The sequence below is a fragment of the Rhinolophus sinicus genome, chromosome 14, assembly GCF_057876585.1.
Source record: "Rhinolophus sinicus isolate RSI-liver-muscle chromosome 14, RSI-T2T, whole genome shotgun sequence".
Taxonomy (NCBI): Eukaryota; Metazoa; Chordata; class Mammalia; order Chiroptera; family Rhinolophidae; genus Rhinolophus; species Rhinolophus sinicus.
The window spans coordinates 124,012,069-124,027,265 of NC_142514.1; positions in this window are offsets into that span (position 1 = coordinate 124,012,069).

Below are 15,197 nucleotides of genomic sequence, written 5' to 3' on the forward strand. Positions count from 1 at the left end.
CATCCTGGACACTTGCCCAGCTGCTTTATAAAAGCAGATTCAGCCCTCTTCAAGCCCACTGAGGGGAACGGAAGGGAAAATGGGTCGAGCACCTATTATGTTTTAGGCATTATGGTATTTCACCTGACTTCTCCCTCTTAGTCCCCTTACCACCTTAGGAGGGACATATGTTGTCCTCAGGGATCACAGTGTGTTTGCGCAAACTGCCCAAGGCCATGCAGCTAATTAGAAGCAGGTAAGAATGAAAATCCTGGCCTGGATGCCCAGACTGACACATCCCTCTGACAGGCCACCAGGGAAGTCAGGTGAGTCATCACTCTTTTCTTTTTTTAATTTTTTAAGATTTTTATTAAAATAGTGCTAACGTACAATATTATATTAGTTTCAGGTGTACACAGTAGTTATTCCACATTTATATACGTAAAGAAGTGATCACCATGAAAAGTCCAGCAACCACCTGACACGGTACCACGCTATCACAATAGTATTGACTATACTCCCCATACTATGCACTACATCCCCATGACTTATTTGCTTTATACCTGGAAATTTGAACCTCTTATTCCTCTTCATCTTCCCCCCCTTTTTAAATTTTTCAATTACAGTTGATATTCAGTATGATTTTATATTGATTTCAGGTGTATAGAATAGTGCTTAGACATTCGTATAATTTAAGAGTGATCCCCCTGACTAGTCTAGCACCCACCTGGAACTATATGTAGTTATTATTGTGTTATTAATCATATTTCCTATCCTTTACTTTATATCCCCATGACTATTTTGTAACTACCAATTTGTATTTCTTAATCCCTTCACCTTTTTCACCCTGCCCCTCTCAACCCCTCTCCCTTCTATCACCCTGACAAATCTAGTACCCATCTGACACCATACATAGTTATTACAATATTATTTACTATAATCCTTATACTATATCTTACATCCCCATGACTACTGTGTAACAACAAATTTACTTCTGAATCCCTTCCCCTTTTTCATCCACCCTCCAAACTCCACCCCACCCCCCCATATGGCAACCATCAAAATGTTCTCCGTGTCTGTGTGTTTGTTTCTGTTTTGTTTGTTTATTTTGTTCTTTACATTCTATTTATAAGTGAAATCATATAACACTTGTCTTTCTCTGTCTGTCTTACTACACTCAACAGAACACCCTCTAGGTCCATCTACGTTGTTGCAGATGGCAAGATTTTGTTTTTCTAATGGCTGAGTAATAGTCCATTGTATATATGTACCACCTTTTATTTATCCATTCATCTATTCAGGGGCATCCAGGTTGACTTCACATCTTGGCTATTGTAAATAATGAACATATGGATGCACATATCCCTTCGAAGTAGCATTTTGGGTCTCTTTGGATAAATACCCAGAAGTGGGATTACTAGATCCTTTTGTGTCTCTTATTATAGCCTTTGTTTTAAAGTCTATTCTGTCTTGTATAAGTAATGCTACTCCACCTTTTTTTTTTTTCATGAAATATCTTTTTCCATCCCTTTATTTTCAGTCTGTGTGTGTCTTTTGCTGTGAAGTGAGTTTCTTGTAGGCAACATATGTATGGGTCTGGTTTTCTTTTCCATTCAGCCATGCTATGTCTTTTGATTGGAGCATTTAATCCATTTACATTTAAAGTAATTGTTGAGAGATATGTAGTTATTGCCATTTTATTATTCATATTTTTAATTTGTTTTTCTTTAGTTCTGAAGAAATCCCTCTAAGATTCCTTGTAATTCTGGTTTGGTGTTGATGAACTCCTTTAGCTTTTTCTTGTCTGAGAAACTCTTTGTCTGTCCTACAATTCTAAATGATAGCTTTGCTGGGTAGAGTAATCTTGGTTGTAGGTCCTTGCTTTTCATCACTTTGAATAATTTTTGCCAATCCCTTCTGGCCTGCAAAGTTTCTGGTGAGAAATCAGCTGACAGTCTTATGGGAGCTCCCTTGCAGGTAGCTAACTGCTTTTCTCTTGCTGCTTTTAAAATTCTTTCTTTGTCTTTAAGCTTTGGCCTTTTAATTATGATGTGTCTTGGTGTGGGCCTCTTAGGGTTCATCTTGTTTGGAACCGGCTGCACTTTCTGGGTTTGAATATCCATTTCCTTCTCCAGGTTAGGGAAGTTTTCTGTCATTATTTTTTCAAATAGGGTTTCAATTCCTTGCTCTCTCTCTTCTCTGGTACCCCTATGATGTGAATGTTGGTATGCCTGATGTTGTCCCAGAGGCTCCTTAAACTGTTCTAATGGTTTTGGATTCTTTTCTTCTTTTTGCAGTTCTAATTGGGTATTGCCTGCTGCCTTATTTTTTAAATCAATGATTCGATCCTCTGCTTCATCTAATCTACTGCTGATTCCCTCTAATGTTTTCTTCATTTCAGTTATTGTATTCTTTATTTCTGACTGGTTCTTTTTCATGTTTTTTATTACCATTTTTAAATTTTCTATGTCTTTGTTGAATTTCTCCCTAAGATTATTGAGCATCCTTAAAGCCAGTGTTTTGAACTCTGCATCTGGTAGATTGGTTGTCCCCATTTTGTTTAGTTCTTTTCCTGGAGCTTTGCTTTGTTCTTTCATTTGGGACATGTTTCTTTGTCTCCACATTTTGGCTGCCTTTCTATGTTTGTTTCTATGTATTATGTAGGGCTGCTACATCTCCAGATCTTAGTAGAGTGTCCTTATTTAGTAGGTTTCCTGTCGGGCCCAGTGACACAGCTTCCTGGTCACCAGGTATGTCCCTTGTGTGGGCTGTGTGGGTTCTCCTGTTGTAGTTGAGCCTTGGCTGCTGTTTGTATGTCAATAGGAGGGATTGACCCTCAGGCTAATCGGTTGTGATGACTGCCTGTGACTATAGTGGAGGAGCTATTGTACAGGGGCTGACCCTATGGAAGCAGAATTCACTTTAGGAGGGCTCTGGTGCCTTCCCAGTCTGCCCTTTAGGTGTGTCATTCTTGAAGGTGACCAGTGATGCTCCAGCTTGGTTCAAAGCTGGCTACTGGGCATGCCAGCCCTGGTGTCTCCTAGGAGGAGACCTGCTACAAACCAAGTTTAACCACAGCCTGTGCCCTATCCGGGGCCCCCTGGCATGAGCAACAAATCAATTCACGAGGGAAGTGGCTTGGGTGTGCCCAAAGTTTGGGTGGGGCAGGGTCTCAGAATCACCAGGGCAGGGCGGACGAATGTGTAGGCCAAGTTGAGGGAGACTCAGATAAGGTGGCCACCTGCGTCAGCACACCAAGAGTGGGGAGGGCTCAACAAAGAAACAATGGCTTTTGCCAGCTCTTCTGTCCAGGAGAAAGCTGCCCCTCCAGCCTTCCCCTGAAGCCAGACTACTCAATTCCTCCCTGTATGTCCCTGTCACCTTTCAAGCTGCTGCCCCAGCACTGGAGATCAGAGCAAGTGAGTCTATCAGCGAGAAAGTCCATGTGCAGGCCCTTTAAGAGGAACTCTTCGGACTCCAGCTGCCCTCTCTCTCACTCAACCACAATCTCTGCTGGTTTCCACAACCAGAGACTTCTCTCCCTGGCACTGAAACCCTGAGCTGGGGAGCTTGGTGTGGGGTTGAGACTCCCCACACCTCTGGGGAGGGGGGGGGACTCCACAGTCAAGATATCCCTCCTGGTTTTTAATGGTCACAGGTGGGTGTGGGACCAGCCCATTCTGTGTCTCTGCCCCTCCAACCAGTCTCAAGGTAGCTTCTTCTGTATGTCCTTAGTTGTAGGGTTTCGATTCAGTTAGACTTCAGGTGATTCTCAAGGTTGATTATTTTGTAGTTTAGTTATAATTTTGATGTGGTCATGAGAGGAGGTAAGCACAGCATTTATCTCCTCCATGATCTTCACCAGAAATCTCTGGGTCATCATCATCTCAATCTCAGACTGTGCTTAACATTGTGTTCTACAAGATGGGCCTGGAGGGGTCTGGGTGAGAACCAAAAAGCAGCAAGGGTCTCAGAAGCAAGGGTCCCAACTCCCAGGATCTTAAGGACCCAACAGGGTCTTAGCATTTCCCCCTAATAAGTTACTTGGGTTCCCACCCTGAGCAATAGGTCCCTCACTGGCTCACAGATGTCCGGGTTTTCTCTGTGGTCTGGACAAAGTTTGAATTGGTGCTGAGTTAATTGGTGCATATTAATTAACAATGATGAGTATTTTCCTCTCCTCCCTTCACACTTGGTGACATGTTTTGGATTAAACACATTATTCATGATACATAAAACTGTCATGTTTCAAGTCAGATTATTTGGAGGGGATGTCAAAAGAGGGTGAATAAGAAAGAGATTTAAATCACATTTAGGATGTCTGTAGATTTCCAAAGCATTAAAGTTTTCTTGAGAGGCTAGCCTGGAGGTTGTACAATCCCCTGTCTGAATGGGGAGCTGAAATGAAGTTAAATGACTTAAATTAGGAAGGCTGTCTCCCAGTGTGTTCGAAGAAGAAAAATATCATTAATCATAATAACGATGTATACTTATATAGGACCTTTCATCTGTGCCTCTCAAAGTATTTTAACTACCATTAATTATACCTCCCAACACACCTCTGAGGTAGGTAAAAACTATTATAACCATTTTATAGGTGAATAAAGGACTACCAGGGGAGGAGGAGTGAATTATCTGGGACCACATAAGTGAATTATCTGGGGCCACATAAGCTGGTGGAAGAGGATCAATTCCAGATCCCCAGGTCAGGGTTAGGGCTGGCCTGTGCTTGTTGGCTCTTTTCTCTGAAGAACTAGCTCTGGGAGAGAGTCAAAGATGCCATTGTGATGCCACTTCTTAGGGCCAATGGAATTGATCACTCTTAGCCGATGCTCTTATAAAAAGAAAAGTGGCCTATTTATGGAGGGCATTAAGGCTGAATAGTCTCATGCTTCGGGCATTGTCTCTTAGAACAGATGTGGCCAGTGATCGAAGAGATGTTTGGGCCATACCTTAGGCTATGACTCAGCTGCCATGAGGCCTGGCCAAGCCGTTCAATACAGTCACAGAGTTGGGTCTCAAAGTATATCTGAACAATAGCTATTCTGCACAGAAGCTCTTCCACATGACCAGGGCTCTGTCTTCTGAAAGTGTCTCTCCCTTGCCCCCTCACTTTCCATTTCCCATTTCTCACATCACAGGAGCACATAGCAGGAATATCTAACCTAGTCTTGGGGACTTGAGGAGAGTCCAAAAGAAGAGCATGAGCACACCAGCAGAAGGATGGGGAAAGGAAGCATTTTAGTCAGAGGTAAGAGCATGGGGTCCAGGGGTGACAGACAGCATGAGTGTGAGGAGAGCAAGTAGTTCTTTATGGATGATACCCAGTGTGTGTGAAGGAAGAGTGAGTGGTAAGAGCCAAAATAAGGAATTTTCTAGAAGGGCATCATTAGCGAGTGGTGAACTGTAGGAAAACAAAATCAAGTCTATATTTTTGGAATAATTTGCATTTTGGAAGCCCAGGAGGAAGGCCAGGTGTGGGTGGAGAGATGCTGAGCTCAGCTGGGACATGTTAACTCTGAGGTGCCTGCAGAGCATCCAAGTGCGGATGCCCAGTGGGCATTGGGTATAGGGGTCCAGAAGTCAGAGTCTGGGCTAGAGATAGAGCGAGAGAGACTGACTCAGATTTCCTCTATTCCAGCTAATTTATGCAGGAAAGGATTTGTTGCAGTATGACTTATAAAATTTCTGTGATACATAAAATTAAGCTTGGCTGCTACAAATTTAGGACAAGGTAGCCAAGATATGCACACAACTACACCATGAGACTATTCTAATAGAAACCCCTCTCCTGCTGCTGTCTGTCACTTGGCATCTATGAAGCCAGGGACCAGAGAATAGACTCTCCACCACAGCATCCAAGAAGATCCCATCTCTCTCCACATGGTCACCACCTTACGTTCCTCACTTCTGTCATCCAAGTCTCAGAAGCTACATCTAGGTCACATGCAGAATGCTAAGTGCAAGGAAGTTTGGGAATTATTGTTAGCAGGATCATTACTACTACACTGAGAACCCGAATATGTCTGAAGAGGTGTATGTTGATGAGAAACCTCAACAGACCAATTCCCCAAGGACTACAGTTATCTAAGGCTTTGGGATAATCCAAATAGAACACTTTGGAGGCCTAAAATCATGAGAACCTCAAATGAAACATAGGAAGTGATAGAAAATAATGGAAAACTAGAAAAAGACAATAGTTTAAAACAGAAAGAGAACTGAGGCCACCTTATAGTGTTAAATAGTCTTAGGGCGGACTGTTTATAGAGAAAAGACTATAAAACCAGAATTTTCTTAACTTCAAAATATTTCCCAATTTCAAATATTCTCTCCCATAGCCAACATATGTACACATAGTCTTATCAGGCATGTGCTCTTGTTTTCATACTATTTTTATCCCCTCATTTCCCATATTATAGCCCTGCCACAACTGTGTCTATTGGAGACTCTCTTCTTTGGCTTCTTCAGAGAATAAATCTCCAGTTTTCTGTCTCACTTTGTGAGAACAGGAGGGGATCTGGAGTTTAACTCCCACTTAAACAGACTGTCAGCCAATCCTCCAATGTTTAGGGCCACCTTTACCCTTTCTTTCCAGAAGGACTAGGTGCAACCAACTTCTGAATCTGCAGAGGGTCCTGTGGTGGAAATAGGTCCTTGGCTTTTTCCCAAATTCCTCTTCTCCTAGCCCAATTCCTTTCTATCTTTCAAAGTCTTATTTCTATCATTTCTTTTCTCCTCCTATTAATCTTTAAGAGTTTGTGCCTTCTTTCGAAAGTCTTCTTATCTGTTCTCAATTTAGAGAGCAGATATGAATAGATGTGTTCACCCTGCCTCTTTTAATCAAAAGCCCAGGCCTTGGATTTTGGTCCCCATTAAATAAGCTTCAGTCACATTTGTTTGAGCATACTTTTTCTTAAATCTGTCCTGAAGTCTTTCATATTCTAGACCTGGGTCTGGGAGCGAAATGAATGGTGTTCATCATCTGGGAAATATGATAAATGACACTTGTCTCCAGCACTTTCCATGATGGGTTTTAGGTACTTTAAGAAGTGAGGTGTTACCCAAAAGAAGAATTTGCCTTTAGCTGCACACATTTTGGAAAGATCCTTTTTAACCTAAGTATCTCTCCTATCCATGCTTAATCACATCATTTATCAATCAAATTAATGAATTGGATGAACAGTTAAGAGTGGGGGTTTGATGAACTTTCTGTGGGAAATCATCTAATACAGAGACTCCCAAACACCCGTCCACAGGAGTATCCACCAATCCACAACAAAATGAGAAAAATAAGCCAAATGCATTCAATATATAAGGCTATTTTCTATTAATCCTTCCCCTCTCTTGATGTTAAAAATCTTCAATGCAATGCTAGAAAGAATGGATTTTAATTAAGATTTGTTGCTTTGCTGTCGTTTGTCCTTTCTCAGCAAAATCAAACCTTGTCGCTACCTAATTAAAATAAAAGTTACAGTTCCATGAAATTCATAAGCCTGGAAGCTATGGGTGTAATAAAAGTTCCCAGTGGAGAGAACTTCTGAGACTTGGAGGGGGCGTGAATGGGGCCAGCATTGGATAAAACAGTGGAGTCAGCACGATGTGGTTATGACGCTGTCCCACATCCATGCATTTCATCCTTCTCCTTCACTCCCATGCAGACTTTCTGGGGTCACATCTAGCTGTAAATACCTCTCTGTTAGCCACACTATCCAGACTTGACATGTGCCTGAATCCCATGATTGCTGCGGTATGTTGAGAGATGTTCATGAAAAGAGGCTGGAGGTGCTTCACTCATGCACTTTGTGAGATTTTATTGCCTTGTCTCTCATTGGGGTATTTTTGCCACATTGGAGCCACATTCTGGGACTTCCTTTCATTATATGACCACTTGACACATTCTTGCTATAAAGACAATATGATGCAGGAGAAAGAACACTGGATCCAGAGTCATGTACTGGACACCATTTACCAGCCGTGTGACTGGGGCAAGCTCTCTGAACCTCAGCCTCCTCATCTCCAAAATAAAGATAATGATGCCTCCTTCACAGTGTGGTTGTGGGAATTAGATTTTTTTAAGTACATGTGTTTGAGTCCATTTGGGCTGCTGTAACAAAGGTAATACTGACTGGCTTAAACAACGAGCATTTATTTCTCACAGTTGAGGCTGGTGAAGTCCAAGATCAAGGCATTGGCAGATTCAGTGCCTAGTGAGAGCCGGCTTCCTGATTCATAGATGGCTGTCTTCTCGCTGTATGCTCACATGGTGGAAGGGGGGAGGGATCTAATCACCTCCCAAAGGTCCTACCTCCAAACACCATCACATTGGGGGTTAGAATTTAATATATGAATTTGGAGGGGGCACAAATATTTAGTCGATAGCAGTATGTGAAGGCAGGCATAGTCTCTGGCATATCAAAAGTGCTTAGCAAATGTTATTTGAATCTGATGGTAAGAATATAAGAGCTGAGAGCAGTTCTTCCCCTAGACACCATTTCCCTTGTAACATAGAATGAAGTGTTGAAGCAGCAGAAGAAGTAGCTAATGGTGGAGTTGAAAATATGAGTGACAGGTTACTAGGGAGCTGTGAAGCAGATTCTGACTCTTAAACCAAAAGAGCTTCCAGCAGGCCTTACCTTCTCACTCTCTGCTCAAAAATTCCTCACATTTGAAACCCATCAATCACTACTGACCTGCTTGGCTTCCATCTTAATTTACATTTTCATGCCGTAACTCCTGGGATGTAATAACCCTGGGCATGGACCTGGCCTGAAAACCCACTGGACCCTGCCTCCACTTGTTCCTAGAATTCCTATCTCTGATTCTAGCTGTAGGTACCACATGTCTATGCTGCCCCAACAAAGGTCTTTACTCTGCCCCCCTCCACAGCCCATGGGAGAGCTGGACCACAGACACAAGTACAGTGTAACATGAGAAATTAGAGTCACCAGCTTGTTGGTGGGCCTTCCTGCCGCAATACCCAGCAAAGCCCTTCTTATGGGGTCAAGCAGAACCCTCTCCCAGCAGGTGCAGGCGGCTCTATCAGAGGGAGTTGTCTGCCCAGGTGTGTGTATTCTGATTCCGTAGTATAAACTTGAGGCACCATAACTGGCTTATGAGGAAAATACACAGGAACTAAAAAGCCATGTTTTCTTAGCATGTCTCAGTGGAGCATGAAAAGGTTGACCCCACTTCATCTAGAGGGTTGGTTATTCAATTAATAACCAGATGTCTATCCTATGAGACCTTGTCAGTTTTACTCACCATTGTACTCCCAGAACCTAACACATAGGAATAATTAACACAATTTTGAAGAATAGGTGAATAAAGATTGAGATGTACAAATTGCAAGGTGTGCAAACAGTCATGGGGATGTAAGGTGCAGCATGGGGAACATAGTCAGTAATATCTTAATAACTGCGTATGGTATCACCCTAGACTTATCAGGGTGATCACTTCGTAAGTTATATAAATGTCTAATCACTGTTGCACACCTGAAAGTAACATAATATTGGATGTCACCTATAATTGAAAAATAAAAAAATTATTTTTAAAAGAATATAATAAAAACTGATATAGAAATTTTTAAAAATGTAAAGAATGGGTAAATAAATGAACAAATGAAGGAATGAAACAATGTGAGTGGATAGGGGTCATCTTGACCAATATAAAAGACCCCGCTTCCATTACCACAGGAGTCAGAGCAGAGGAGGATAGATGGGGATAGGAGGACGTTCAAAGGTACAGAGTGAGGAAGCTGAGGGGGTCTCCTCAGGATGGCATTGATTAATACTTTGTGAATTGGGGAATGAAGGGTAATCTCCTGAAAGGGAGGGGTAGCAAAGAAGAGGAGGAAGGATTAAGGAGAAAACTGAAAGTTTGACAAAGTTACTGTAGGGAATGGGACCTGTTTTTCACCAAAGACTCATGGGGCCATTTCTGGGCGGCAGGATAGCTCGGAGGACTCAACCGTGATGGCAGGGCACAAGGAGCCTTCAGCCAAGGCTGGAACGGAGCAGGAGGAAGCCTCATTCAGGGAAGAGTTATGGAGGCCAGCTTCTGGATAGAGTGAGCAATCTCAGGTCACCCACAATGTATCAGGCTCCTACTGTGTGCTGGAGATTGTACCTAGTGCAAAGGCAGACAGGACAGCCACTGACTTGGCGGAGTTAGAAAATGCATCAAATATGAGGGAGCTGTAAATGCCTAAGTCATCCTAGGGCTCAACTGTGAATGCAGAGAGCCAAGGCCAAAGCTGTTTTCTCTTCCCCCTCTCCCTGTCCTTCTTTTAAACCAAAAATCACTTGTCAACTTCTTGTCCCTGTGCCCAGAATTCTTTTTCAGTGTGACCTACACTTGGCAGTCTCGGAACGCCACCTGGTGGGTTCTTCAAGGTAGTAAATATTTAATTTCTACAGGAAAGGATTCTAGATTATTCAGAAAAAGAAAAAAATACATTCATTCAGCAATATTTATTGCCCAAAACATTGTAACAGGCACCACAAATACAAATATATGGCATAAAGTTTCTTCAAATCTAGTAAGAAAAGGTGTAATGATTTATTAGGATTTATACTAATTTCTGAATTGAAAGTCTATATAAAGGCACATTAAATGAGAACTAAAGACTGTTGAGTGAATTATGGTTCCCCACAGAAGAGAAGAGACCACAGTATCCACTGTTAAATAGAAAATCCAGTCCATGTAAACTGTTTTTCTTCTGGGCCTACTCTCTTCTCTCTCTAGCCCCCCAAATTTTAACCTGACCAGACACTACAAAACACTACAAAAACCCACTTTTCAAAGGTGCCAACATGGAGGCAACTATGGACAGAGAAAAGAGAACCAGACTAAAGTCAACAGTCCTGGACTTGAGCTAAATACCACAGGCGAACTTAAGGAAGTCTTTTTATGTCTCTGAGCCTCTGTTTCTTCACTAGTAAAACAGAAATTAAAACGCCCACTTTTCAGGATGGTTATAAGGGATAACTAAGAAAATAAAGTGGAAAACACTTTCAAAGTGCTGATCAGGTTTTTGTTATTACTGTTATTAATCCATAGAAGGGTACCTTCCATAAAGGAAAAATGTATACTTTCCAGGGTGAGCCATCACTGACTCAGGTAGGTAAAAGAGCCGCTCTACACTGGTGGGGAATGACAGAAGCGGAGCTGAGATACAAAGAATAAAAGACTGCTGGGGTCATCCTAGCCTATACAGCACCTCTGTGTGAATTAGGAAAAAGCCCCTTTTCTCAATTTAAAAGAACTCTTTGTCAATATATCATTGTACAACCTGAACAATCCTAAATCATAAGCCCTGAAAACGGGAACACAGGTGGCTGTGCCCTCCGCCATGTTTGGTGACCCTTCTTTTCTTTAAGCAAGTTTAAATGGGTTCCTATCACTCGCCACTGGAAAAGCACTGATTAATAATACAAACTGACGTATAGAATGAAGGATAACCGAGACATCAGGGCCTGGAGTCCAGGCTCTGGAAGCTTCCAAAGTATCAAAATAGCAGTGGGAAGGAGGCAAAAAGAAAGCCGGTTAGGACGTCAAATATAAAGTCGTTCTTGGTAATGGCAGGGTCATGAGATGGATCATGGGAGTAGAGGCTGAAACAGAGGAAATGAAAGGGAGAAGGTTGAACTGAGAGGCTGGGCCATCCCCACAGACAAGGAAATGACCCAAGCCAGTTGCAGGCATGAGACAGAAATCTACGTCAGAGAATTATGGGAAAACTGTTTTCCTTTCCCCTGAGAACCTCTCTGCTACTCTCTCCCACTTACATTTGATTGGTTAGTTTGTCCCTGAATTTGCCTGGAAGCCCAGCTATCCCAACTAACGAGAACTTTTCACTCTTTCCATCTCTGGGGGTGAAAACAGATAAAATCCAGTGTGTTCACCCCACAGAGAAGAAATCCTGAGACCTGGAGATGCACAGCATCCACCCTGCTACCTCCACCCCACCCCAGGGCTATTAAGACTTGCTGGAAGAATCTTCAGAAACTTTGATGTTATCACTTTGCTCTTCTCTCTCCAAAATTACCCCAAGTAACCATGATGCAATGCAAAAAAAAAAAAAAAAGAAAAGAAAAAAAGAAAAAGAAAGAAAGAAAAAAGTGTGAGCCTTGAAGTAAAACAGATCTGGTTTGAATCCGAGCTCTGACCACGGACAAGTTATTCCATTGTTCTGAGCCTATATTTCCTTAACTCTAAAATAGGGATAATAATTCCCATCTCATAAGGTCTTTGTAATAGTTAAATGAAATAATTTATGTAAAGCTACTACATTAATGCCCACACATAGTTCCCACCTCCATCACCATCTGTCCTTCCGCCCCCGCCCCCGGAACCGCACTCCTTCAGAGGACCCCTCCATTGGCCTTCTCAGAATGATGGCCACAGGGAGCAGGGGAATGAGAACTGGATTCACCATCAGGAGCCTTGTATTGCCGAGGTGGCTTTAGTACTTCAATTGGCACAACACCCAGTCTGTCTGGCCCTCAGTTTTAAGGGAGCTAATGTAATTTGTAGATATTAGCAAAAATGGACAACATGAGTAAGTTCATATTAAAGTACCGGTGAATGACAGCAAATTGGAGTGCTGCTTCCCTGAGAGAATTTTTCTCTGCAGTGAAATGTAATTAGCCATTCATTTAAGAAAACTGAATTGGGCAAATATCGTGTCCAATCGTGTGCAAAGAATTGTTCATAAATAATCCTTTTTCTTCTGTGCTACTAGATACAAGGGTTGAACATTTATGCATTCATTAATTCATTCACTCACTCAATAAATCTTTATTGAGCCCCAAACATTTGGAAGGAACTATAGTATTCATCTTTGACAGGACGCATTTCAGTCTTTTTAGTAATTTAGTTGATTGTCACTTCCTACTGAGTATACTGTGAGCTTTCTGAGGACAGGTGAGATCCAGGCAAGGTTCAGTGTCTACTGACTGACCAAATGAACCCAAATGACTGACCATTTCTCACATAACACAGCTGCCATACTCTGCTTCTCTCTGACCATTAACTACACTCACAGGCACTGCTTGTCACTCTGGTCAGGCCTAGGAGAGGGAACTGGATTCATCATGTTTCCATCACCCCAAATAAGCCATTCCTTACCCTCCAGATGATTCAGCAGTCTCTAGGCCCTGGCCTGGCCTCAGACCCCATGTTGGCCCAAAGAGGTGCCATTTCTGTGAACACAGCCTGGCACCTACCCAACCAACATGTTAGCTCTCGAGTCTCTTTGCAACCCTCAAGGTTCAGGGGCCATCAGGGCTGGCTGGGGCCTGTGATATTAACGAGGAATGCTCTCAGCACAACTCAGCTCTGCTTCCTGGACATCAGCCCACCAAGAGCAGAGACAGATCTTGCCGGCAATTGCATTTCCCTCCAGTGCTGGGCCATGGCAATACTGGCTGCTGGATTGGTAGCCCGGGAAGGATTTGGCTTCTCTCCTTTGCTTTCATCTCCTCACTTCCTTATTTCCCATGTCTGTCCTCCCTTCCCTTCCTTGTTCCCATCTCACTTTCTTGTTGTACCCTTCTCCCACACCTACCTCTTCTCACGCTCTTTCGTTATCACTTTTCCTGCTTTCTCATGTCCCCCTCCTCCTTCATCCGATGCCTACCTCCTTTCCCTCACTGTCTCTATTTGTTTTGTGTCTGTCTAAGTCCATCTCTCTGCTGCTCTGCCTCTTTCTGTCTTTTTGTATCCGCCTTTCTCTGTCTCCCTTTCTGTATTTTCCTCTTTCTCCCCTCCTTCCTTCTTCTTTATTCCTAACTCCTCACCCTCAATCTTTGGCCATTCAGAGGCAGGAAAGGATGGTGGCTCAGGGCACAAGAAAAGTCCAGTTCTAATGGACTTTTCTAATGTGCTGTGTGACACACTGGTGGGGGGGGTGGGAGTTAATCAGAGGAGTCTGGGAAGGAATTTGAAATTATCTATTAGACAAACTTGAAACCAGGTTAAAGAAGGATTTTTCCCCAAAAATAAAACATAAGGTATCACTTCACACCCACAAGACTGGCTAAAAAGCTGATGTGACCAGATGTTGGCAAAGCTGTAGAAGCAATTGGAACTTCCATATATTGTTGGTGGGAGTGTAAAATGTTACAAATACTTTGAAAATGTCCCTTTTCTTTCCTCATAAAGTTCAATGTACATCTGCTCTATGACCCCACAATTCCACTCTTTGTTATAGACCCAAGAGAAGTGAAAACTTACGATCACAGAAAGACAAAACATGAATAGCCATAGCAGCTTTATTCATAATAGCTAAAATCTGGGAAATACCCAAGTGTACATCAATAAGAAAATGGATAAATGATTATGGTATATTCATACAATGGAATACTACTCATCAACAAAAAGGAACAAATATGTAACTTAATGATAAATCTCTACGCCGTTATATTGAGTGAAAGAAGCCAAGTACAAAAGAATTTATTTCATTGATATGAAATTCAAAAACAGACAAATTTCCCTAGTTGACCTTGATTGCGACTTTGTGAGACACTGAAAGAGAGGGCCATCTTTCTATGTCATTAAAACTAATCTACTGTGATTAAAATGAGAACAGTGGTGGTGTGGGACTGGCAGGGAGGGAAGGGCAGGAGGGAGACTAACTGGAAAGAAGCATGAAGTAACTTTCTTAGATGATAGAAATGCGTTATTATTTTGGATGGCGGTTACACTGGTACATTTATCAAAATGTATTGATCTGGACACTTAGGATCTGTGCATTCTATTGTATATAAATTATGCTCATTTTTCTAAATCACCCATAATTACATAACCCACAGAAAGATACTGCTGTATGTCATCTAAATGTGGTGACGAAGTTTGTGGAACCAACCACGTGGCCATACGGTCTCACAAATTCATATGTACTTACAAGAACCATTGAATAGCATATTTAAAATTACAACTGTCCTAAAAATAAATAAACAAACAAACAAACAAACATAGGACTGTCCTCAAAAATGAGAACCGTATGAAGATGTACAGTTGTCATAAAGCCAGAGCACTATAAACACACATCATTTGCTTCTCTTGGAAGTGAAGAATAGCTCCTAAGGCCTTCAGAAAATAAACACTGATGAGTATTGTTTTTATTCCAGAGTGGTTGGTTGGTGAGAAGAGTTACCAAATACCTGAGGCTATAGAATATGCCAAAGATTGCAGAGGAGGAGTCAACACTTACAAGT